The sequence below is a fragment of the Ixodes scapularis genome, unplaced genomic scaffold, assembly GCF_016920785.2.
Source record: "Ixodes scapularis isolate PalLabHiFi unplaced genomic scaffold, ASM1692078v2 PGA_scaffold6__148_contigs__length_123643588, whole genome shotgun sequence".
NCBI classification, from domain to species: Eukaryota; Metazoa; Arthropoda; class Arachnida; order Ixodida; family Ixodidae; genus Ixodes; species Ixodes scapularis.
Window position 1 is genome coordinate 7,090,053 of NW_024609881.1, and position 23,642 is coordinate 7,113,694.

Genomic DNA, 23,642 nt, shown 5'->3' on the forward strand with positions numbered 1-23,642 from the left:
TGCATCGATCGCCGTACAGAGTCTCCTTTAAAGGAAGGGAGGTGATCCAGGAGCAAGTTCAAGAGATGCTGAACGACGACAGAATCCATCCTTCAAGCAGTCCATGGGCCTCTCCAGTCGTACTGGTTAAGGAGAAGGATGGAACGCTTAGGTTCTGCGTGGATTACCGGGAGCTGAACGCGGCGACGAAGAAAGACGTCTATCCACTCCCCCGCATCCACGACACGTCAGACCGTCTGCGCCACTCTCGATACTTTTATCGATGGACCTGACGAGCGGCTACAGGCAGATCGAAGTCGATGAACGGGACCGAGAAAAGGCAACTTTTGTCACACCGGGTGAACTGTACGAGTTCAAGGTGATGCCCTTCGGACTATGCAAGGCGCCAGCAACTTTCCAGCGCGTCACGAACATTGTACTGGCAGGACTGAAGTGGCAGAGCTGTCTCGTCTACTTCGACGACGTCGTAGTGTTTTTCGGCGACTTTGACGAGCACTTGCTACGACTCCGAGCTCTTCTCCAACCCATACGGACCGCCGGAGTCACCCTCAAGCCGTCAAAGTGTCGGCTCAGCTATGAGGAACTGAAGTTTCTAGGTCACGTGGTTAGTAACGAAGGCGTATACCCAGACCCAGAGAAGACTCGCGCCGTCGACGCGTTTCCAGCGCCGACAGACAGGAAGGCTGTGCGAAGGTTCCTTGGACTACTATTGGCGCTTCGTTCAGGATTTTGCAACAATTTTCGCTCCGCTCTCAAACCTCACGAAGGACGCCGACAAGGTCGAATGGACTGAGGAGCAGCAGCAGGCATTCGACAAGTTGAAGCGATGACTGCAGACTCCTCCTGCTCTTGGACATTTTGATCAGGATATGGAAACCGAGATTCACACGGACGCACGTAACACTGGACTTGGCGCGGTGCTGATTCAAGTGCAAAAAGACATCGAGCGAGTTAACACCTACGCATGTCGGGCACTGTCCAAAGCGGAGAAAAATTACTCCACGACTGAGAAAGAATGCCTTGCGGTCGTCTGGGCAATCACGAAGTTTCGTCCGTGCTTGTACGGCAGCCCGTTTCGTGTAGTCACGGGCCACCACTCGCTGTGCTGGCTTGCGAACCTGAAGGACCCGTGAGGACGCCTGGCTCGACGGAGTCTCCGACTGCAAGAGTTCAACATGACTGTGGTCTACAAGTCAGGCCGCAAGCACAGCGACACCGACTGCCTGTCCAGAGCCCCCGTCAAAGCACCTTCCGGCAGCAGCGACGATGAGTGCACGACGTCAACAAGACGATCCTGAACTGCGCGAAGTAATAGAGTACTTAGAAGGGCGAGAGAGCACCATACCACGTGTTTTCTCATGAGCACTGCCGTCCTTCGCCATTCGACAAGGTGTACTCTACAAAGAGAACTTCGGGAACAACAACTCGCCGTGGCTGCTAGTAATCCCGACCGACCTTCGAGAGGAGGTCTTTCATGCCCGCCACGACGACCCGACGTCCGAACACCTTGGATATAGCCGTACGCTGGCCCGAATTCGTGAAAGGTATCATTGGCCCAAGCTCCTCGAAGACCGTTCACCTCTACACACGATCGTGCCACGAGTGCCAGCGACGGAAGAAACCGCCGAAGAAGCCGGCAGGTCTCCTGCAGCCGATTGCTCCCCCGACCGCACCGTTCCAGCAGATTGGAATCGAGCTACTTGGCCATTTACTACCATCGACGCAAGGAATGAGATGGATAATATTCGCCAGAGATTAACTCACTCCATAAGCCGAAACAAAAGCCCTTCCTTCAGGGACTTTTGTGGAAGACGCCAAATTTTTCACTGAGTTCATTGTCCTCCGGCACGGCGCTCCCGAAGTTATGATCTCACACCGTAGATCATTGTTGACGGCCCAGCTGACGCAAGAAAGCCTTCGTCTCAGCCACACCAGCCATCGTTGCACCACAGCGTACCCCCCTAGACTAACCGGCTGACGGAGAGACTCAACAAGACCATCGCCGACATGATCTCCATGTATGTCGACGTAGAGCAGAAGACATGGGACGAAGTGTTGCCGTACGTCACATTTGCCTACAACACGGCCATGCAAGAGACCACCGGGGTGATACCCTTTCAACTGGTTCATGGTCGCAAAGTAACGACAATGCTGGACGCGATGTTACCCCACGAACCGGCTGTCGACGGAAGCAGCGTCGCGCAGGTGGTTGCTCAACGGTATCAAATTGAGCTTCTGGACTAGTTGGTTTTGAATAATTACAATATAGCGCAAAGACAGCACAGGAAGGAGACAGAGATAGGAAAGAACGCTACTCATACTAAGTATACACAAAATACATACAAGAGGTAAACAAACTGACAAGTGCGATGAATATCTACACTAATGGTCGTGAAAGAGGCGAACGAAGTGACAAATGCAATGAAACTCAGAAAAAAAGAAGAAGACACTTCGATTTACTTTGATAATCGACTTAAATTACCCCTTCAAAAAAGAAGAAAAAAAATTGATCTAAAATATTTTCAGTTGCCCGCTAGTATTAAGAAAAACTGTCTAGATATTGCTGTTTTTTTTAGACAGTGCGGCAGAGGGTGCACTTATGCACTTAGTCCCGTGAGTGATGATAGTTTTAGCCTAATATATCCCTCTTGTCCTCTTGCTGTGATTGCGCTTGACGACTCTAGTTTGATTAAACACAGGGGTGCAGGCACAGTCTCTGACATGGATGGCGAGAAGCCCTGATGGTGATGATTGAAGAGCTAAGGCATGCTCTCGGAAGCGCACGTGGACAAAGCGGCCTGTTTTCCCGACGTACACACTCCCACAGGATCACGGGATTTCGTAAACCACATAGACGTCGCAATTCACGTACTTATGTGTGTGATGGACTGTGCATAAACTAAGAGTTTGTTAAGGTCGATTGATTTTTGGACAAAGCCTCTTAGGTTTATCCGGGGCTGAGAGGACCACTTGTATGTCATATCTTGAAGCTAACAATGATTAGATTTGGGCTAGTTGGTTTGCCATTCTGATGTATACTGCGCTGCAAAGAAACACTTAACACATAAAGACGTAAACTACGAGATGATATGAAAGACAATTAAAAACATGACGCACTTGTGAACGCGCATACTATACTCTGTTTCACCTTATGATGTACCGCAGGAAAGACTACAGGCGCGAGCTCCTTGCTCTAGGGCATATCTCGGCGGCACAAGCTCTCGTGCACTAGGGGCAGCTGCCTACTCTGTGAGCTCGCGCTTCCAGCCTTCGCTGCGGTACAACGCAAGGTGAAATGGAGTATAACAACTGTTTATTTTTGGTTTCTTTTTCTTCCTTCTTTATACCTTTCTTTTGAAGGATGAAGACTGTCTGATAATTCACGGAATTGAAAATTAATGTCTTTGCGGCCCTTGTAGACAAGGTGGGACTGAAGTTTGGATGATGCGTATGGACGTGAGAAGTCGTGGAAAGGACTTCTCAGGTTATGCAATATTTTGTGGATGTAAGGAACCACTGCCGGCCGTGTTCTTCTCTCAGCACTTCTCGTTCTTCTTTTGTTGGGAGTTACCAAGCTCTCTGCAACCTCAAACAACAAGAAATTCGGATACCCTGGCTCTTATAGTCTTAGAACTGGTGATTTAAAGCTGTCCTTGGCTGCATGTCTGCAGGACTTTTGCAAGGCGGCTTTTAGACAGCTCTGCACAATTCATCGTTTTATGATTTTTGAGTGGGCCGAATCACGCTGAAGAAGTCGTTTCTTAGACCGTGGTAACTAAGTCCAACATATATGGTTCTCTTCAAAAAAAAAGTTGAAGGTTCAGTAATTGAAGCTTACTGGCGGTTGGTAGTTCATATGTGAATTTCAATTCCTTGGCCTGTTTACAAAAATTAGGCTGGATGGTGATGACTGTCACTGACTGAAGTTGGGCAGGTCTTTCATTGAAGAGTACGAGGTAAACATCCACATATCTAAAGACACGTGCCACCAGGTTGTTGGGAAGGTTCTGGGATATGTCATGGTCACACTGGGAAAGGAAAATGTCACATAGTACTGGGGAAACACAGGATCCTATGCAAATGCCTTGCTTTTGTATATAGGAATGGGTGTTGAACATAACAACGGCGGATGTAAGATAAAATTTCATGAGTTCCTGGAAGGACTCTACTGGTAACCCATATTGGTCTTGAAAAGCCACGTTGCCATTAACCTCGATGCAAGCGCCTACCGCCTCAAACATACCCTTATGTGGTACAGAGTACAGGGTGTCACAAAAGAAAATTTACACGGTCTTTTTTACCGCAAAAATAAACTAGGCATCGCCGAACGCTCACTCTCCGCCCAAAGGTAGAGCTAGAGGTCACAACCATATGCCAAAGTTTCAGCCTGATCCGATAACTTAATCAAAAGTTACAAGTGATTTTCTGAAAATTTCTATGGGAAAATGGAGCCCATTTTTGCCCGTTTTCGGTTTCTGGTGCCATAGAGCCCCATGTGTTTGAAAACTCCGTCGGCCGCCATTTTCCCATTGAAATTTTCAGAAAATCGCTTATAACTTTTGATTAAGTTATCGGATCGGGCTGAAACTTTGGCATCTGGTTGTGACCTCTAGCTCTACCTCTGGGCGGAGAATGAGCGTTCGGCGATGCCTAGTTTATTTTTGCGGTAAAAAAGACCGTGTAAATTTTCTTTTGTGACACCCTGTAGATTAGGTCCTCCACGTCTAGGAAAAGCCCGAACTTTACTTCCATCGCATCTTGTGTTAGACATTGAATAAGTGCCTTTGAGTTGGTAATTAAGAAAGGGCCGTTCAATTTAAGGGTGCTTAGGTTACGAGAGCTACATCCCCTAGTAGTGAGAGACTCGGCTTTCCACGGTGTCCTGGGTGCACGGAGACTTTTAAGATGGGGAACGTAGGTCCCCCAAAGGGAACTTCGTCATCTGGCTTGCTGAGGCCAAGAGTGACCTATACCGTGGGATTTGGCCAAGACGTGGGTCGCCACAGCCGGCAAGGACACCGAGACGGGACCGATAAACCGGACCTGTCGCAACGGTTCAGAGCGAAAAATCCTGCAGATCCTCTTTGCATGTCGCATCGATGGACTTGCGTAGCTGAACAAAGCAGAGTTCTTGTGCCACGACACTGTGTTTGATGGCGAACGAGTAGAACCGCGCCTTGCACGTCGAATTCACGATTTTTGTTACGTAACCTGAGCACCCTTAAATTGAATGACCCTTTCTTAATTACCCACTGAGGAAAGTGATTTAATATGAACACAAGATGCGATGAAAGTAAACTTCGGGCTTTCCCTAGACGTGCAGGACCTAATCTACTCTGTACCACATAAGGGTATGTTTGAGGCGGTAGGCTCTTGCAGCGAGGTTAATGGCAACGTGGCTTGTCAAAACCCATGTGGGTTACCAGTAGAGTCCTTCCAGGAACTCCTGAAATTTTATCTTACATCCGCCGTTGTTATGTTCCACACCCATTCCTATATACAAAAGCAAGGCATTTGCATAGGATCCTGTGTTTCCCAGTACTATGTGACATTTTCCTTTCCCAGTCTGACCGTGACATATCCCAGAACCTTCCCAACAACCTGGTGGCACGTGTCTTTAGATATGTGGATGTTTACCTCGTACTCCTACATTAAAGACCCGCCCAACTTCAGTCAGTGACAGTCAACACCGTCCAGCCAAATTTTTGTAAACAGGCCAAGGGATTGAAATTCACATATGAACTACCAACCGACAGTAAGCTTCCATTCCTGGACCAATTCAACTTCTTTTGGGAGAGAACCATACATGTTGGACTTACTAACCACGGTATAAGAAACGACTTCTTCGGTTTATTCGGCCCATTCAAAAATCATAAAACGAGGTATTGTGCAGAGCTGTCTAAAAGCCGCCTTGCAAAAGTCCTGCTAACATGCAGCAAAGAAGAGCTTTGATTCACAAGTTCTGAGACTACAAAAGTCAGAGTATCCGAATTCCTTGCTGTATGAGGTTGCAGAGAGCTTGGCAACTCCCAATGAAAGGAGTACGCGAAGTGCTGAGAGAAGAACACGGCCAGCAGTGGTTGCTCACATCCACAAAATATCGCATAACTTGAAGCGGATAGCTTCAAGATATGACATACAAATGGTACTCTCAGCCCCGGGTAAACTTAAGAGGCTTTGCCCGAAAATCAATCGACCTCAACAAATTCATAGTCTATGCACAGTCCATCCTAAAAATAAGTACGTGAATTGCGACGTCAATGTGGTCTACGAAATTCCATGCTCCTGTGGGAGCGTGTAGGTCGGGAAAACAGGCAGCTGTGTCCACGTGCCGTTACCGCAACCATGCCTTGGCTCTTCAATCATCACCATCAGGGCATCTCGCCATCCATGTAAGAGACTTTGCCTGCACCCCTGTGTTCAATAAAACTAGAGTCCTCAAGCGCAATCACAGCAAGAGGGCAAGAGAAATATATGAGGCTAAAACTGTCATGACTCAGGGGACCAAGTGCATAACTGCACCCTTTGTCGCACTGTCTCAAAAAGAGCAGCAACATCTAGACATTTTTTCTTAAATCTAACGGGCAACTGGAAATATTTTTGGATCATTTTTTTTTCTTCTTTTTTTTGAGGGGTAATTTAAGTCGATCATCAGTGTTTTTTTTTTTTTTTATTTGATGTAGAGAAAGGAAATCAGAGATGTTAGTCTGGAGTTGATCTTCTGACTGGCTACTCTGAGTGGGAAGGGGAGTTAGGGAACGGTTTAGATAAGTAGAAAAAAAAGGCGTTCCATCTCAGGCCCACACACACACTCACACGCACGCGCAGTACATAAATTAGAAAAAAAAAGGCGGGCAACTTCTGCGATCTCAGGTCAGAGTCTTTTGTCAAGGCCTGTTGGTGAGAGGAACTTTAGAAGGGCATTCGTTGACTTTCGGGCGTAGCTTTCGTCATCCCATGGTCCAAGAAGATGTTGAAGAGTGAGGGCTGATCCAGTTGTCTGATGAATGTCTTTGTAGAGCTAGTGCCGATTATCAGTATACTTAGGGCATTCATGTAGTATATGTTTGATGTCTTCAATGGTACCGCATAGGGGACAGTTGGGTAATTCGAGCTTTCCGATGAGATGAAGGTAGTAGTTTGTGCAAGACACTTTTAGGCGCATTGTATGAATAACTGCCTTCCGTCGCCTCTTGAGACCGCGTGTAACTTGGAACATTAAATTTGGGTCAATTGTTTTTAAGAACAAGCTCTAGTGGGCGACCGCTTTCCAATGACGCGCTGCAGTAAACCTCCCCAGGAGTGCCACAGCTGCACGAATGTCTGATCTTGTAAATGGAGCCATAACTTGCTGAACGAGGTCATGGCCACGTGCAGCCATAGCATCAGCCATTTCATTTCCTTGTAGGCCACAGTGGCTAGGTATTCATTGGAAAGAAATTGAATGTCCTAAAAGGTTAACATCTGTATGAACTTTCAGAATTCGTAGAACTAATTGCCTGTTTGGACTGTTTCTACGTGGAGACTGCAGCGATTGGAGGGCTGACTTAGAGTCAGTAATGACTGTCCAAATGCGAGGAGACACATCTACCATTTAACAAAGCGCCTCAAGAATGGCTACCAACTCTGCCGCAGTAGAGCACATTCTGCGAGACAACTTGTGGCCCGCGCTCAGACAGAGCGCCGGGGACGCCAATCCAATCGATGATCCTTCATGTGTAGTTGAAGCATCTGTGTATAAATGGCAGGAGGAAGAGTGCCGCATATACAAAGCAGAAACAGAAGGCTAACGAAGAACAACTGGAGAGAGCGCTGATTTTTTAATTATTCCTGCGATGGCTGTGTGGAGCACAAGAGAAGGCAACAACCAACGAGGCGTAGCGAGGATGAGAGAGTCCTGATATGCATCTGGAATGTTCTCTCTGTGATCAATAATGGCCTGTGCAATGCGGCTGTAGAAACACCTCTCCGGTATGTCCGCCAGGTGGTGCGAGTTATGCCATGTAAGGTGCCTTATGTGCTTTCGTAGAGTCTCCTGAACGCGAATGGCTGATAGGTAGGCAGTGCGTTTCAGCTATTGTACCAATGGTCGAGGTTGAACGAGGTTCTCCAAGGCATACTCTGAGCACCTGTGCTTGAAGAGATTCAAGCTTTTTCATGTTTGTCGAACTTAAACCATGCATAACTGGCAAGCTGTAGCGGAGAACGCCAACGAATAAGCTGTTATATAAACGCAGAAGTCCAGCTACGGATGTCCCCAAGGTTGTGCCGCTTATAAACCTTCCTAAACTAATAAATGCAGAAAGCTTCGTCTTAAGGTGTTTCAGTTGCGGATTCCACGTTATGCCCTTGTCTATATAAATTCCGAGAAAAAGATGATTGGGAGTGTAAGGAATATCTGTACCATGGAGGGGGAAAGAGGGTAACGGCTCATTTTCATTCTCGTGAAAGCTACAGCTGCTGATTTTGTTGGAGCAATCTCAAGCCCCCGATCGTAAAGGAATTGGGATATTTGAAACCTGCTTAAGAGAGGCAGCAGTTGACCAGAGGGAGATGACGTCGGCATAAAGTGTAATGTGCACGGAATCTGGTACAGCCTTCGTAAGCCCGACAAGTGCGATGTTAAAAAGAACCGGACTAAGAACGCCCCCTAGGGGTACGCCCTTCGTTAAAACATGGTAGGAGGTGTCGCCTTCTTTGGTGTGCATGTCGATTGTTCGATTATGGAGGTAGTCAGCAACCCAGTCAAAGAGTCGCCCACTAATTCCAACTGATTTGAGTTCTTGTAAAACGGCTGAATGTCGGATATTATCAAAAGCTCCACGTACATCGAGAAACACTGCTATAGTAAACTTTTCACGAAGCTTCTGGTCTTCCACATGGGCTACAAGATGAATGACGTTGTCAATCGAGCTACGGCCTTGCCTGAACCCCGTCATTGTAGCTGGATATGCTGAGCTTGATTCGAGAAACCACTCCAGCCGTGACAGAATTAACCGCTCCTTGCATTTGCCGACACAGCTAGTTAAAGAAATTGGTAGGTAAGACTTCAAATCAAGAGGAGACTTACCCGCTTTGAGTACAGGAACGATGTTCGTGATTTTCCACGCTTGTGGAACATGATGGTTTCTCCATGAGTCATTAAATATCTGAAGCAGCAGCTGGCGAGCTGCTGGTCCTAGGTGGGCAAGTGTACCGTAAGTGATTTTATAGGGATCAGGCGAGGAAGAGTGATCAAGGGAGGCTAAAACTTTATCTAGTTCTGGCGCACTGAAGATGGCATTCATGGGAGCTGAAAAAGGAGTATAGTGAAAATGTTCAGCGCTTAGATGCAGTGGAACATCGTCGTTTAAGGCTGGCAGAAAGAGTGAAGCGCAAAACTCTTCAGCGATGTTACGTGGCGAGCACCCTGTGTGGAACGATAACGCAAGAAAGGGCGATTTTGTTGCGGTTGGGATCTTAGTCCGCGAGCAACGTGCCATATTTTTGACAGTGGAACACGGGGATCAAATGAGGAAGCAGATGTTCTTCTCCACTTCTTCCGACCTAGGTTATCCAAGTGACGGCGGATATGTTTTGAGTGCGCCTGACTACTCGTACGTCAGCAGCTAATATGGTTCGTCGAGCGCGACGCTCTGCCCGTCGACAAATCGCTCGAAGTTTTTCGTATTCCGCATCCACAACGGTGCGCGAGGCTGGAAGACGGACAGTCCTGGTCACTTCCGTCGCTGATAGCTCTATCGTTGAGACAAACTTCCCGTAAGTGCTTGTTACTTGCAGGCGCAGTTCTCGAAAACATGGCCAATCTATATATGAATTGAGAACATGATTATAATAATTTGCATGGAACCCTCTGACCATTATGTAGGTAGGCATATGGTCACTGCCATGAGTCTCTATATCAACAAGCCAGAAGTTTTGGGACAGGAGTTCGCGCGACATGAATGCAGCATCAATGCAACTACTGCAGCGACTACCTCGAATGAACGTAGGTGAACCCTCATTCAGGAGACATAGGTCATGAGAGTCCGCCAGATCGGGTAGCTCTCGTCCCCGTGGCGTCGCCCTTACACTGCCCCACGCCACATTATGGGCATTGAAATCACCTACCAACAAAATCTGTGATTTGCATTGTCGAATAATATTATCTACTATCGAGATATCGAAGCAGCAGGCCGGAGCTATGTATACAGCAGTAACGGTGAATGTAAGTTTTCCCTTTCGAAATGTGACACTCACATACTTATTGTCCGGATGAGAGGCGATATCATTTGACAGATAGGTTAGGTCTTTCCAGATCGCAAGAAAAACTCTACTAATGCCATTAGGACGAACCCACTGAAATATTTCATATCCCGAAAGTCGAAAGCCGGATGCTACGCGTGATTCGCCAATAGCTAAGATAGGAAAGTGATATTTGAACATAAGCTGTCGGAAGTCGGAAAGCCGATGACGAAGTCCTCTCACGTTCCACTGAAAAACGGTCGCATTTTTAACTCTCTCTTGAAATCACAAAACGCAACCATTATTCTGATGCGAATTTCCTGCCATCGCGATAACAGCCGGTTCAAATACTAGAATTCCTTGCAGAATGCTTTTCAAGGCGCATGATGGTAGTTGTGCCGTGAAACTTCGTAGGGCAGAGAAGACAAGGCAGATGATATCGCCAATTGTCATGGAGCAGAATACGGAAGGTGCAGGTTGCTGGAGACGCTTAACAGCTGAGACAACGTCGCTGTATGTGCGCCTGTTGGCCGAGCGGAAAAATACGTCTGTAGCTTTGAGCTCATCTGAAGAGGTAGCGGGCTTGTGAGGAGATCCTTGGCTTGGCGTTGGTGTGATTGTTGCAGACGCCCGAGTCTTCTTCTTGGTCTTCTGTGGCGGCCCCTTAGGCTTCGCACCCTATTCGACTACGCTAGGCGTTTCGTGGGCATCTGCAGTGTCCGTTGCACTAAAAGTAGCGCTTTTTGGAATTGTGTCCTCGTTCGACGGCGAAGTGCGCTTTGGCCCATGAACAAACTGCTTTGTTCTGGCTAGGGCTTTCAGGCGCACCTTGCAATTTACATATTCTGCAGGGTGGTCACCACCGCAGTTTGCACACTTGACAGCCGTTTCTCCCGGGCAGTCCCTCGTTAAGTATGATTGAGCACATTTCTTGCACTTGGCGTCTCCTTTGCAATATTTTGCAACATAGCCAAGCACTTGGCACTCGAAGCACCTGGTCGGCGCTTCGATGTGCTCGCTGACCTCGTGTTTGATGAATCCGAGGCTTATTCTGCATGGGCGTTCTGTGTTGGGGCGGAAAGTTAAGACTGCCTTGTCGGTTGGTTGGGCAGCTTCCCCAGGTTTTCCTCGGCGTCGGTAGAGTCGACGGGCTGCAATGACCCTGTCTTGCTGCAGGAACGTTGCCAGCTCGGCGTCCGTGTGCCAAAGGGCTACGCCTCTGATTATACCACAGTTCGTTAGATATGTTCTGGGCACCGTGGCTTGAACGGGAACTCCGCCGAGGCTGCGGACCTTCAAAAGGCGGTCCACTGTGGCGTTTTCAGCGACTTCTACTAGAAGTCCGCCTCTGGCAGTGAAACGATTTCTAATTATGGCAGCCGCCGCCTCCGCGTTTACTTCGGCGCTCAAGCTCAATGGATTTTGATGTTGCAAACGATGTCCTTCATTTGCAGGCACAAAGAGGACAGGGATGCCAGTTGTTCTCTGACGACGATGCTCCACGAGAGCGAACCCCTCAATATCGCCCTCGATGAGCTCTTGTTTCATTGAGTCGCTCTCCGCTGCCATTTGTTTGGCAGGCGTTAAAGCAGAATTGTCGCCTTCACCGCCGCGTCGTCTACCGAGGGTAGAGCGCGCGGGTGAGACGTCTTAAGTGGCGAACGTGCGGTCTTCGTTTGGAGATGTCTGTGAATAACATGAAGACCCGGTCGCTGATGCTAGTGCAGAAGTACCGGGTCAAAAGGTCATGTCGTATTTCGGGTTCCCCGAAGGGACCCTGCCGTGAGGAGCTGTAACCGGTTGTCCCTGGCCGCGGCTGGTGCTTTCGGGTCTCTTCTCTTTATGTCCGAGCGTATCCAAATGTATTCAAAGCTTGAAATACTCAAAAACGTGAGGGCAGAGAAAAGAACGGTAATTACTTCTTGAATAGTCGTCTTCCTCGATGGCAACTCAGCCATGTCAGTCGATCATCAGTGTAGATCGAGGTGTCTTCTTTTTTTTCTGAGTTCACGACCATTATACTTCGTTTCAGCTTCGGTCCAGACGCAGCCAAAGCTACAAGCGCGAGCTCCGGGCTTTCAGCATTCATGCCAAGCACGCGCGCTCGTGCAGTGCAAGCACTGTTCTGGGCCACATGCTCGCGCTTGTAGCATCGGCTGCGTCTGAACCGAAGCTGAAACGAAGTATAGTGCAGATATTCATCGCATTTGTCACTTCGTTTACCTTTTTCATGATACATACAGTAAGCACCTAGTTGTGAGTAACGTTCTTTCCTATCGCTGTCTCCTTCCTGTGTTGCCTTTGCGCTACATTGTAATTATAGGTAGCTCAATTGGCAGAAGTTCGTCAGCTCGCCCGACTCCGGATTAAAGCCCAACAACGTGTCGGCACTGGCCGCTACAACCTTCGTCGTTGGGACGTCCACTTCCAGCCCGGAGACAGGGTGTGGGTCTGGACAGCGATTCCCCGCCGTAGTCTCAGTGAGAAAGTCCTTAAATGGTGTTTCGGTCCCTACAAGGTACTTCGTCGACTTGGAGATCTGAACTACGAGGTGATGCCCGACAGAACAAGAACATCATCACGCCGCCCACCACGAGCTGAAGTCGGCCACGTCGTGCGTCTGACCCCGTACTACGCTACTGCGGACCTTATGTGTTCTAAATGACTCTTTAGTTTGCCTTTCTTTTTATTTGCTTTGTTTTGTTTTGTGCTGCATCGGGGCGATACACTTTAAGGGGGGGAGTAATGCCCCGCGCCCAGCTAGTCAAGTAGGCAGCGCGGCCGTGGCCTAACGGTTATCGTGCTTGTTTCCCACGCGAAGAGCCCGGGGTTGGTTCCTGGGAGCGACGCGTCTTTTCTATATTCTTGCAATGTAGTGTTCTGGTAAATTTGAGAACTCTGCTGCAGATTCGAGGTCAGAATGTTTTTCACGCCGATTCTTCTACGCAGATTGTTCCAGAAGCCCACGTGTGTACAAAAGGGGCTCCTCGTGGCGAGCCGGAGTCAGTCTCGCCCCAGCGTTTGATCCTGCTGTTACGCCGCTATCGACGCCCGCGAAACTTTATTGTAATCTTCGGTTTCCTTTTTGTTTTGGGCGCAAGTTCGCCCCATTAAGGCTGACCTCCATGGAACGAATATGCTGCGAATAACCGACGAAATTTGCCCGGCGGCTTTTGCTCTGCGCGTGGAATCAACACACTGGCTGCAATGTCGCGCGCAAAGCGAGCGTGCTGTCGGGCGGCGTTCGTCAGTTATTCGTTCCTTTAAACGTTCATTTATGTCTGTTTATTTACTTTTCTTTTGGTCACCTCCCGTGACAATATATAGGAAGCAGGGTGGAGCGCTAAAGTTACCTCTGGTACAGCAGGAGCGAGGCTACCGACTCGTGCCCGCGCGGTATTTTCCTCTTTTATCCGCAGTTTTTTGCCCACGCCTCGCGCCTGTTGCACGGGTTTTGATGCACTGCTGGGCTTTCCACGCGCTCAAAGGATTCATAAAATTGCCAATTTAATGGTTTTTATCTAATTTTTTTTTGTCTATTTGCACTAAAAACAATTTTTTGTTAAGTATTTGACTTGTGACAATTATACCCCTGTATAGTGTTCTCTTATCCGTACAACTCACCTGCACAGACCGTATTAGTGTAGCTGTCACTGCTTTCTAGCGCGACCTTCGACAAAGCTGGGCGCGTCTCGCGCTCCTCTAGAACGGGCGTGCAGCCACAGCACAGTGCGGAACGCATGGAGCGCGTGCTATAGGAGCCGGCTGGTCCATGGACACGCCGTTGTCGCCCAAAAAGCGGCAAAAGAAAAAACGGGCTTCCGAAAACGGGTCCCGACAAAAAGTAGTCTCACCATCGGCGTCGAAGGCCTTGCATTTGCCGTCTGGTGACAGCGAGCCGAGGCGGTGAAAGTTGAGTGCCTTGGCGGGCTTGAGCGTGAGCGTGCTGCCCCCGACCAGGGCGGCCTCGCACTGTCCCGAGCGCACTGCCAGCATGGCCTGGTTGAGCGCCATCATGGCCGACGAACTGCCCGTGTCCACAGTGAAGCTTGGCCCTGGGAAATCATCCAAGCAACGCCGCCCGTCAAGCCTCCTTCCACGCTACAAACCGCAACGCTACGGAGTCTCTCTAGATTTGTTGAAGCCGAAAGTTCAATGAGCACACCTGTTGGACTTTGCCACCAAAGTTGTATTTGACGAACGGCCCCAAAAGTTAAGTCTTTTGTCCTTGAGGAGCTTCTATTGGCTCGAACAGCAGCCGAGGGACCCCCTTGCCCTTTCGACATTCATTAGATAAGGCAGCGCATAGCAGGACGCTCAAATAGGCCAATCAGGGCCGGGAATTCGCTCTGTGGTTTTACTCCCTGAGGAAATCGCTCACCGTTGAAGTCGAGGCAGTAGGAGACGCGGTTGGCGAACATGGCCCGGCAGCAGCCGACCAGGGCGTGGCCGTCGATCTTGTCTGTGTCCTCGCTGAAGGCCTCGTAGGTCTCGGAATCGCTGCAGCCCATGAAGACGCCGATCTTGCGTCCCCGCAGCGTGCCCGGGTCGTAGCCGGCGTCCACGATCGCCTCGTATGACGTCTCGAGGAATAGTCGCAGCTGCGGATCCATCACGTGCGCCTGCTTCGTCTGCACGCCGAAGAACTGCGCGTCGAACTGGGACAGGTCCCGGATCTTGCCGGACCGTCCGGGAAGGCCCAGCAGCCCTGCAAGAAGAAAAAAAATGGTTGTTTTTTTCCAAAGGGCTTCAAAATGTAGGCATTCCTCATTCGCGCTCCTCTCTTTAGCGGGCAGAGGCCCGCTGCGAGGATTCTTTATCTGTCACAGGACACTATGGAGTCACGTGACGTCACAGTTTCACGTGACGTCATCGAGGCTACATGTCACGAACACAAAATCTCATGAGGCTGGCCCTGTAAATGCTATAAAACAGCTCGCTATACAAAAAGGGTCAGCGCATTTCTTTGCTTCTCTCAACGCTCGGTATCTTAGGGGAAAAAAAGAGCAAGAGTAGCCCGTAGATGTTTTCGAACGTTTTTTGGCACTCTCAAAGCCAATCACCTATAGTACGTTGCAACTCAAGAACGTAGGGCGATGGTAAAGGCCCGTTCACACTCTTGCAACCGAGTACGACCGAGAGGGACCAGACGTGTTTTTAAGCCTCTTGCGATCTCTTAGGACCAGCTCCGCTGCCGCGCATCCGGTTCTAAGAAGTCGCAAAACGCTTAAAAACCGGTCTGTTCCCTTTCGGTCTTACTCAGTCGCAAGAGTGTGAACGGCGCTTAAGACGGGCCGGGGAGGAGGAAACAGACGGAACGCTGGAGAAGAGAGGGGGAACGTCGTTCTCTTTTGGCGTTCCGTCTGCTTCCCCCTCCGCGACCCGTCTTACCCTCGCCCTGCGTTCTTGAGTTGCAACGGACTATAGTTAGTTATATCGTGCGTTATTTTTTTTTAATTGAGAATATATAAGCTGTAGGTTTGGGTTTGGAAAGGTTTCACTTAGTAACCGTCTGGATTTTGTGATGATTTTGTGCACAACACGAACATATGAGCATAGCCCAGTGTGAGTACAGCCAAATATGACTACAGACAAATATGAGCACAGACCAACATGAGAATAACCCAGTGCGAGCATAGGCTAATGTGTATATAGGCCAACGAGAGCTAGTTTATAGACCACTCTGGAAAAAATACAGAGAGCTTTTCATCGCCCTTTCAACACACTCTGGCAATCCCATGTGCGGCCCGTGAAGCAGTGCCCATAGATAGGCGCTGTTCATGTTTGTTGAGCGTTTGGGGATTTCAGAACGCAAAGAAAGCAAGACGATGACCAAACGGGATACGCTTTGTGATACGTTCTCTATGTTTCCTTCGTGTTCCGAACTCGGAGTGGCAACAGAGAATGAATTGAGCCACTTGCAAAATGTACGTAAAGTTTACATGGGAACGGCCCTACAATTCTCCAAATCTGTTTGCTTGACTTAATATTCTCCATGTCACCAAAAACTAAACATTCTTTCTCAAAGAGGGCGATAAGGAAAAACCGTGACGCACTCCTCTTTCTGCACCCTGAAACAGACACTAGGGTGCACCGTCGGACGGCGTTTTCAAACAGTATTCGCCGTATTACGTCTCATACACCCAAAGATTTGACTTTTTGTCAAAATTTAATGCACAACGAGCCAATAAAAACCACTAATACTAACGTTCGGAATGCTCACGAAATTAACTGTTTGCATTGTTCAAATCTTATGGGAGTAGTGAGAATCCGAGGATGCTCCTGCCGCCCCCACACCTCCTCCCCGAGAGAAAATAGTGCCCTTGTTTTTCTATTGCTGCAAGTGTACTAGGACGTCTAGCCATATAGAACTGGGCCCGTTTGCTCGAAGCGCTAACCGCATCCCTACTGAGCCTGTCACGTGACTGGCTCAGTAGGGATGCGGGGAAACATGGCGGTGCGCCGGTCAGTGAGCGCCACTCGCTCTGAAAATATGTCGTTGTAGCTGCAATATCGGGCGCGTTAGTCAGCAACGAATGATGCAGGAGGCTTTCGCTTTGCCTTACCTCACTTAACTCCCAAAGCGTGAGCAATGACCTCGCCGCATTTTTTAGATAGTCTTTTGATTCTGGCCATTCCTAAGCCTAAATGAACGCGATAATTGTCGGCATTGCCACGTCTTTGGAAGGTGGATTTCCTTGACCCAATCGGCCGGGTATTGATAGCACACAAAGCAGACAGCGTCCCAATAGACCTTTTTCTCAATTTCCAAAGCACCGAGGTGCATGCTACGAGTGTAGTTACACGCGTTGCACGTGCTGGCGTCTGCAGTAGTAATTGTTCAAAAGCAAAAAGTCTAAAACAAATTTTGCCTTGCACGCGCGTTCGTCAAAGCCTTGTGATTATTTACTTCGAATCTTTTATAAGAGAAAGGCCAGCGCGCGCGGACCGTAGAATTACACTTCCAGCGTTCTCCTCGATGTTTGGGTAATTTAGAAAAAAAGGTTTATTGGGGACGCTGTCTGCTTTTGTGTGCTATCACTACCCGGCCGATTGAGTCAAGGCAATCCGCTTTCCGAAGACGTTGCTATGCCTACAATTATCGCGTTCATTTAGGTTTACGAATGGCCAGAATCGAAAGACCATCTAAAAAATGCGGCGAGGTCATTGCTCATGCTTTGCGATTTAAGTGAGGTAAGGCAAAGCGAAAGCCTCCTGCACCATTCGTTGCTGACTAACGGGCCCAATATTGAGGCTACAACGACATATTAGTTCCAAAGCGAGCGGCGCTCACTCACCGGAACACCGGCATGTTTCCCTGCATACCTACAGAGCCCCCCAGTCAAGTGATTTCAAAATCCCTCGCCTCGGTATTGCGGCGAACTTTAGCTGCGGTTAGCGCTTCGAGCAAACGGGCCCTGGTCTTTTTTATTGACAAATTTCCGACAAATATTATGTCATCAAAACCAACTTCTTCAAGAAGCACATGAATACCCCTTTAAATCTGCCGATGGAGCGGGGTCGGGGCAAGAGGCCTTTTGGGACTTTCCGGAAAGGTGTATTGCTCCAAAATAAACTAGGTCCTCGGGGCTCCACGCACGTGCGGTGTGATACACGGAAACGCAGGGTCCTTGCGTTCGATGGTATACGCAGTACTAAAACTCACTATTATGTAGCATGGTTAAAAAAAATCATGAAAAGTTTCTTCCAATAAGCGTCTGTAGAAGCCGGCAATTGCGACGTATCCATAATGTCGTTGGGGCGCGAAAGCAGGCGTGACGAAGAAAGGCGCATGTGGTGACGGATCGTGTAAAACTTGGCAAGCGCCCCGTCCAGATGAGGAGTAATCGGACGACGAGGAGAAAGTTTCTGGCAAGCTATCACAGCCCCTTCATCTTCAATGCGACTTCGGCTTCCTGATTTGTACTAAAGAGATGTGGTTAATCCTTCTGGACCAACCGGAAGATCAAGCGCGTGTGACTGTGGTCCCTTGTCCACGCATAGAGCATAGATTTAAGAACGGGACCAACTGAAACCATGGAGAGCGTTTGCAAATCAATGGCGGACGCCTCCTGCTGGTTGTGTGTGCCCATGCATCGCGCTTTCGCGTGGCGAGGAGGAAAGAATTTTACCCGGATAGAGGCAGTCTTGCGTCCGTTAACTAATAATCGAGTGGTTATGTCTGTTTCGATTGACGACACGAACGAGCCGGTTCCGGGAAGAATAAAAGGACGTTTGTTTATTCAGTTATCGTATTTGTAGGGTGTTATGGAAAGAAGGTAAAGAAGAGGGAAAGGATGAAGTTGCTACAGAGCGTGCGTCACGATAACAGAGTGTGAGCGCTGATACCAAGTTCGGGGCGTGTCTCGTGACACAACCAAACACGATACATCTTCCTTTCTTTAAGGGAATGAAAAACAAAAGAAAGTACAGCACGACGACGGCGTACTAGCTCGACGCTCGGTGCGGGAACACTTGTCATAATCCTTGAACAAAGTTCTCGCCATAGCCTAGCCGCTCTGGAGGTCTTCTATAACGCGTGGACCTTCTCAGCACTGGTGCTGTCGTGGCCACGCTGCCTGCGGGTCGCTGACGTTGTTCCGGTGTCTCGTCGTTTGAGTTTTCTTCATCCGACGAATATTCTCCGGAACCGTTGAACTGTTCTTTCGTTGCTGGCAGATGTTGGCGATTACGTCGTAAAACGTTGCCCTTTTCTGTGGCGACCTGATAAGACCCGGGCCACGTCCTGTTGATTACCTTCGCCTTCGTTGCCTAGGTGTCGCACCTGATCCGGACCACTTGTCCTTCTTGCAATGCTGGAAGATGGCTCCTCTTCAGCTTAGTCTGATGATGTTTTTCTACCGCTGTGCGTGGTGTTTCGTTGAAGACTGATATTGGCGTCCGCAGTTGCCGGCCAATTGAAGCAGCTCCCCTGGGGACTTGCCGTCTTCCAAAGGACTGGACCTGTAACTGAGCATTCCAAGCCAGAAATCGTTTTTTCCTTCGGTCGTTTTCTTAAGAATTCTTTTAACCACCTGCACCCCCTTGTCCGCTAGGCCGTTCGAGGAGGAAACCTAGGGCTGGAAATGGTGTGTTTGAAATCGTAGTTCTTTGCAAAGCTGGCAAATTCTCGGCTCGTAAACTGCGGCCCGCCATCGGTACACACTTAATAATAATAATAATAATAATAATAATAATAATAATAACTTTATTTCCATCAAATGATGGGGGGCCCAAAGGAAAAAAGCTGCAGTAGGCAGCTTGACTGGTCCTCGGGCCCCTTACATTCGTCAGCAGCAAGCATCGCAAGGTATGGCATCCCCATACCTTGCGATGTTCGCAAGGTATGGGGATGCCATTACCTTGCGAACATCGCACTTAGCCTATCGATGACTATAGCGGACGATGTGTCGCGCAGCAATTCTACTTCTGGGAAGCTTGATAATGCGTCGTACGCGCACAGGTAGGACCTCCTGGCATACTCAAAAATGTCAACACCAATTCTGTACCACGCGTACTCAGGAACAAGGCGTATCATGAGATGCTCACTAGGTTGCTTGTAAGCGTACTTTCTGCAAACTTCGCACTTGCTGACAAGGTCGTCAATGTTGGCATTAAGACCAGGCCAAAAGACGACACGGCGTGCTCGTGATTTGCACTTGTTAAGTCCCATGTGCCCATCTATAGCATATTTTAATGTATTAGTTAGCTGATCTCCCAAGCAGCAACGTTCGAGCAGAGCGAAGAGATAAAAGTGTGACACCCTGTCAAAAGCTTTGCTTAGGTCTACTTGGAGGACTGCTATGGGGTGTTGCTGCGCCTCCGCTGTCTCACAGATAATTCTCCTTGTATGCGCGTTCGATGTAATGGATCTGCCTTTGAACCCATAAGACTTATGGTTTCCTACAATAATACCTCAACCATGATCAAGTTGCTTAGTCAGAATTTCATTAAGAATCTTATAATCCGTCGTGAGTAAGCTGATTGGCCTGAGGTTGTCCGCATTTGTAACGCTGGAGGCCGCGTATTTTTTCGGAATAAGAACGGTGAGTGCTTGACGCATCGATGGAGGGAGCAAGTTTCTTTTTAGAATGTCTTCGTATGCGTTGCGAAGCATCGGAGTTAAGAGGCTTGAAAACTTCTTATAAAAATCTGACCCCAGTCCGTCCACTCCAGGAGACACTTTAGCTTTCAGTTCTTTCATCGCAGCTTCTATTTCTGCACCTGTAATTTCCCGTTTATTTTTTCCGAGATGTCACGAGGCGTTTCAGGCATTACTTCAAGAAACTTCTCTAAAGTTGTTTTGTCGGCATGTTTATGCTCATTTGGCAGCTCTGAGAACATGTCCACAAGATCATTTTCAATATTGTTCTGCTCTGAAACGATCTTGTCCCCGGTTTGTAGTGATATTTTATCGTTACGAATGTGGTTACTGTTTTTTTTGTTTTGAAAATGTTTACCGGCTCTTTTTCTTGATGCAGAAAATGCAGCCAACATCGGACCATTTCAGCTTGATATTCCTTCTCCAGAATCGTAAACAGTTTCGCCTTGCACTCACAATTATCACTGGTGAACTGGCCAGGACTTAAGTTTTCTAAGCGAATCAAAATGGAAAACGTCTCTTCTAATGCGCGCTTCTCTGCTCGCGTGCGTGCAGCTTTATCTTAGCTGTACCTAAAGGTAATTAATTTTGCTTCTTCTTTAAAAAGTTCCCGACAAACTGCGTCGACTACGCAAGCTTTGTTTGTTTCCCGAACAACTTCCTTAATTTTTTCAACAAGTGGCTCATCTTCTAGCAAAACTCTCATTCATTTTTCATGTACTCCACCCGGAGTCTTTTTTTGCTTTGGGTCTAGTTTTACCCAACCGAACCGATACGAATGCGCGATCAGAGAATGCAACGGGGGTGACCGCGTATGCTTCGGCACTCGTCAGACATCTTGTTGCGTGCACTCGATCCAGATGCGAATGACAATTTCCCTGCCAAAGGGTATAGACGGGGGTCGGTGCCGTCACCATCTCTGTTACGTCCTGGAGGTCAAAGTTCCGTAAGAGTTTCCTTAGCTCTTCAAGGCTGGAGTCGGTTTTATACCCGTTTGAACAGTCTCCTGCATTTAAGACACAGTAAAATTCATCCGCTAGTATCGTGTTGGCCGGTGTGTCTAAGTATTGCCACAGACTAATAAAAAAGATTTACTGTCGAAGGCCAATTGGGGGCGTGAACACAGACTACTTTGAACAGTTCGCGAAGAAACAGCAGTTCGACTGCGCAGATACGGCCATTCTTATCACTTTCCCACTCTGGTAGGATGCTGAAAGCACTTTTTTTACGGATAAGAATAGCCGCCCCTCCGCTATGAGCGATAGCGTTTGAATGAAATAAGCTGAAATGTTGCTCCAGAAAGCAAACCATTTCTTGCACCTGTGAGCTGCAGGCAAGCTTCGTTTCTTGCAAGAACACAATATATTTTGCTTCAGCAGCTCACTTAAGACCCATTGTTTTCGTTTACGATCTATCAGACTAACGCAATTAAATGTTACAAATTTAAACTGTCCCATCGTGACCATAATAGTGGCAAGACCCCAAAACCCGCCCACACGAAACTACGAGCCAGAGAGGGGAACGAGAAAACCGCGCATACCGTAACCTTTGTGGTGCGACGCTTTTTGACGCTGAAGAAAGTTCGGACGGTTGACCTGCTAACAGGCCTTTTCATCTCGGTTGTCCGAAGGGGTCCGTGACTTGGGTGGCCTAAGCCGTCCGGGCTTCGTCCAGTTGGCTTTCCAGCGTTGTTGGACCGGTTCACCGACAAGCTCTTCTTCGGCACTGTTCTCTTGTTCGAGGTGTCGCTTGCTTGAGGTAGTTGCCACCTCCATCGCTTCAGCGTCCTGGGCCGAGTCGACCGCGTCACAAAGTTCTGTACCGCCCTGTGCTGCATTGCCACGTCAAGGGGTGGCTCCTCCGTGGCCTCGGTCTCGGTTGCGGGCCCGCCTTGTCGCTGTGCCGGGACGTCTCCGAAGGAGCGTCTAAAGGGCGCTCGACTTTAGGAGACGGGGTCCCGGCGGCGGCTTCAGGCAGTACACCTGCCCCCGAAGTCCCGGGTATACGGTGTTCTCATGGCTGCCCTCGCTGGCAGCTTGTTCCGCCTCTCCTTCATCCATCACCAGGTCGGAGTTCTCGACAAAACGCGGGCCGGCCGTGGCCGTTGCGTAGGATCTGACGCAGTCCGCCTTGGTGTGGCCGAACCGATGGCAGTCCTCACAGCGAGGAACGCGGCAGTCCCTCCTGATATGCCCCGTCTGCTCGCATCGGAGGTATAGCGGGGCACGGCCGGGCACCGAGACGAGGGCAGTGCCGCCGAAAAAGCGGAGCTGGTGAGGGATGCGCTTTTTGTTGACGCCCTCCTTCAGCGTTATCCGGACTAGCCTAGTCGTAGACTGCACGCCCTGGAATCCTTGGGCCCGCCACTTCTCGCGTACTACCTCATGCACTTTGCCGTACTTCTCCAGGGCTCGGCGAACCGTGCCGTCGGATACATGCTAAGGGACCCAGTGAATCTTCAGGCGAATCTCCGAATGTTTCGGCTCAATCAGAATGCACCGCTTGCTTTTGATGAGCAGTTCCTGCGACGCGAGGAGGCGGTCCTTTGCTGTCGTTGAATGGAAGGTGGATAGATACATATCATTCATCTGGTAGGCGCCGAATGGCGCCACGTCGCCCAAAAGTTCCAGTCGTTCGAAGGCTTCACGGAAATCGTCAATTCGATACGGCCTGCCGGTAACGTCGCAATGCAGTAATAAAGAGTTGAGTGTGACTGCTTCAGAAGGCAGAGGGGGCAGAATTACCTTATAATCATTGCTTGCAGAAAAAAAGCGGCCAGTGGGGGCCGTTATCACTGCTTCATCGGAGCCTTGCCATTCCACCGTTCGCACGCTGCGAGCGCCGGCGGTAGAATGCTACGCTACACTCCAACGTTGCACGCCTTAAAGTTTGCATGCTTTGGCTCAACGTTTATAGAAGAGAGCGCGCTGCGGTCAAATGCTCAAATGCGCATATAACCACGATCCATACCACACATTCTCTTTCTGACATGGACCGTTGACTTAAGCGGTGGAGATGCGTTCCCACGGCTTCTAGGGGATCCAAGCTGATCCGCTAAAAGAACCACTGGCTCTGCATTTCACCGACCATAAAGCAGTAATAACGAAGTCAAAACGCAACTCGGAACTCAGCACTACCTTTGAGCAATAAAAGAAATCAGCACCATTAGCACTACCTATGAACAATAAAATCAGTATCATCAGCACCACCAGAGCACCGCCCCAATCAACATAATTCACCACGTGGAGATGCGGCCTCCTTTTTTATTTGCTCTCGCCACCATTGCGCTTCGAGATCTTGGGGAGCTTTATTGTAC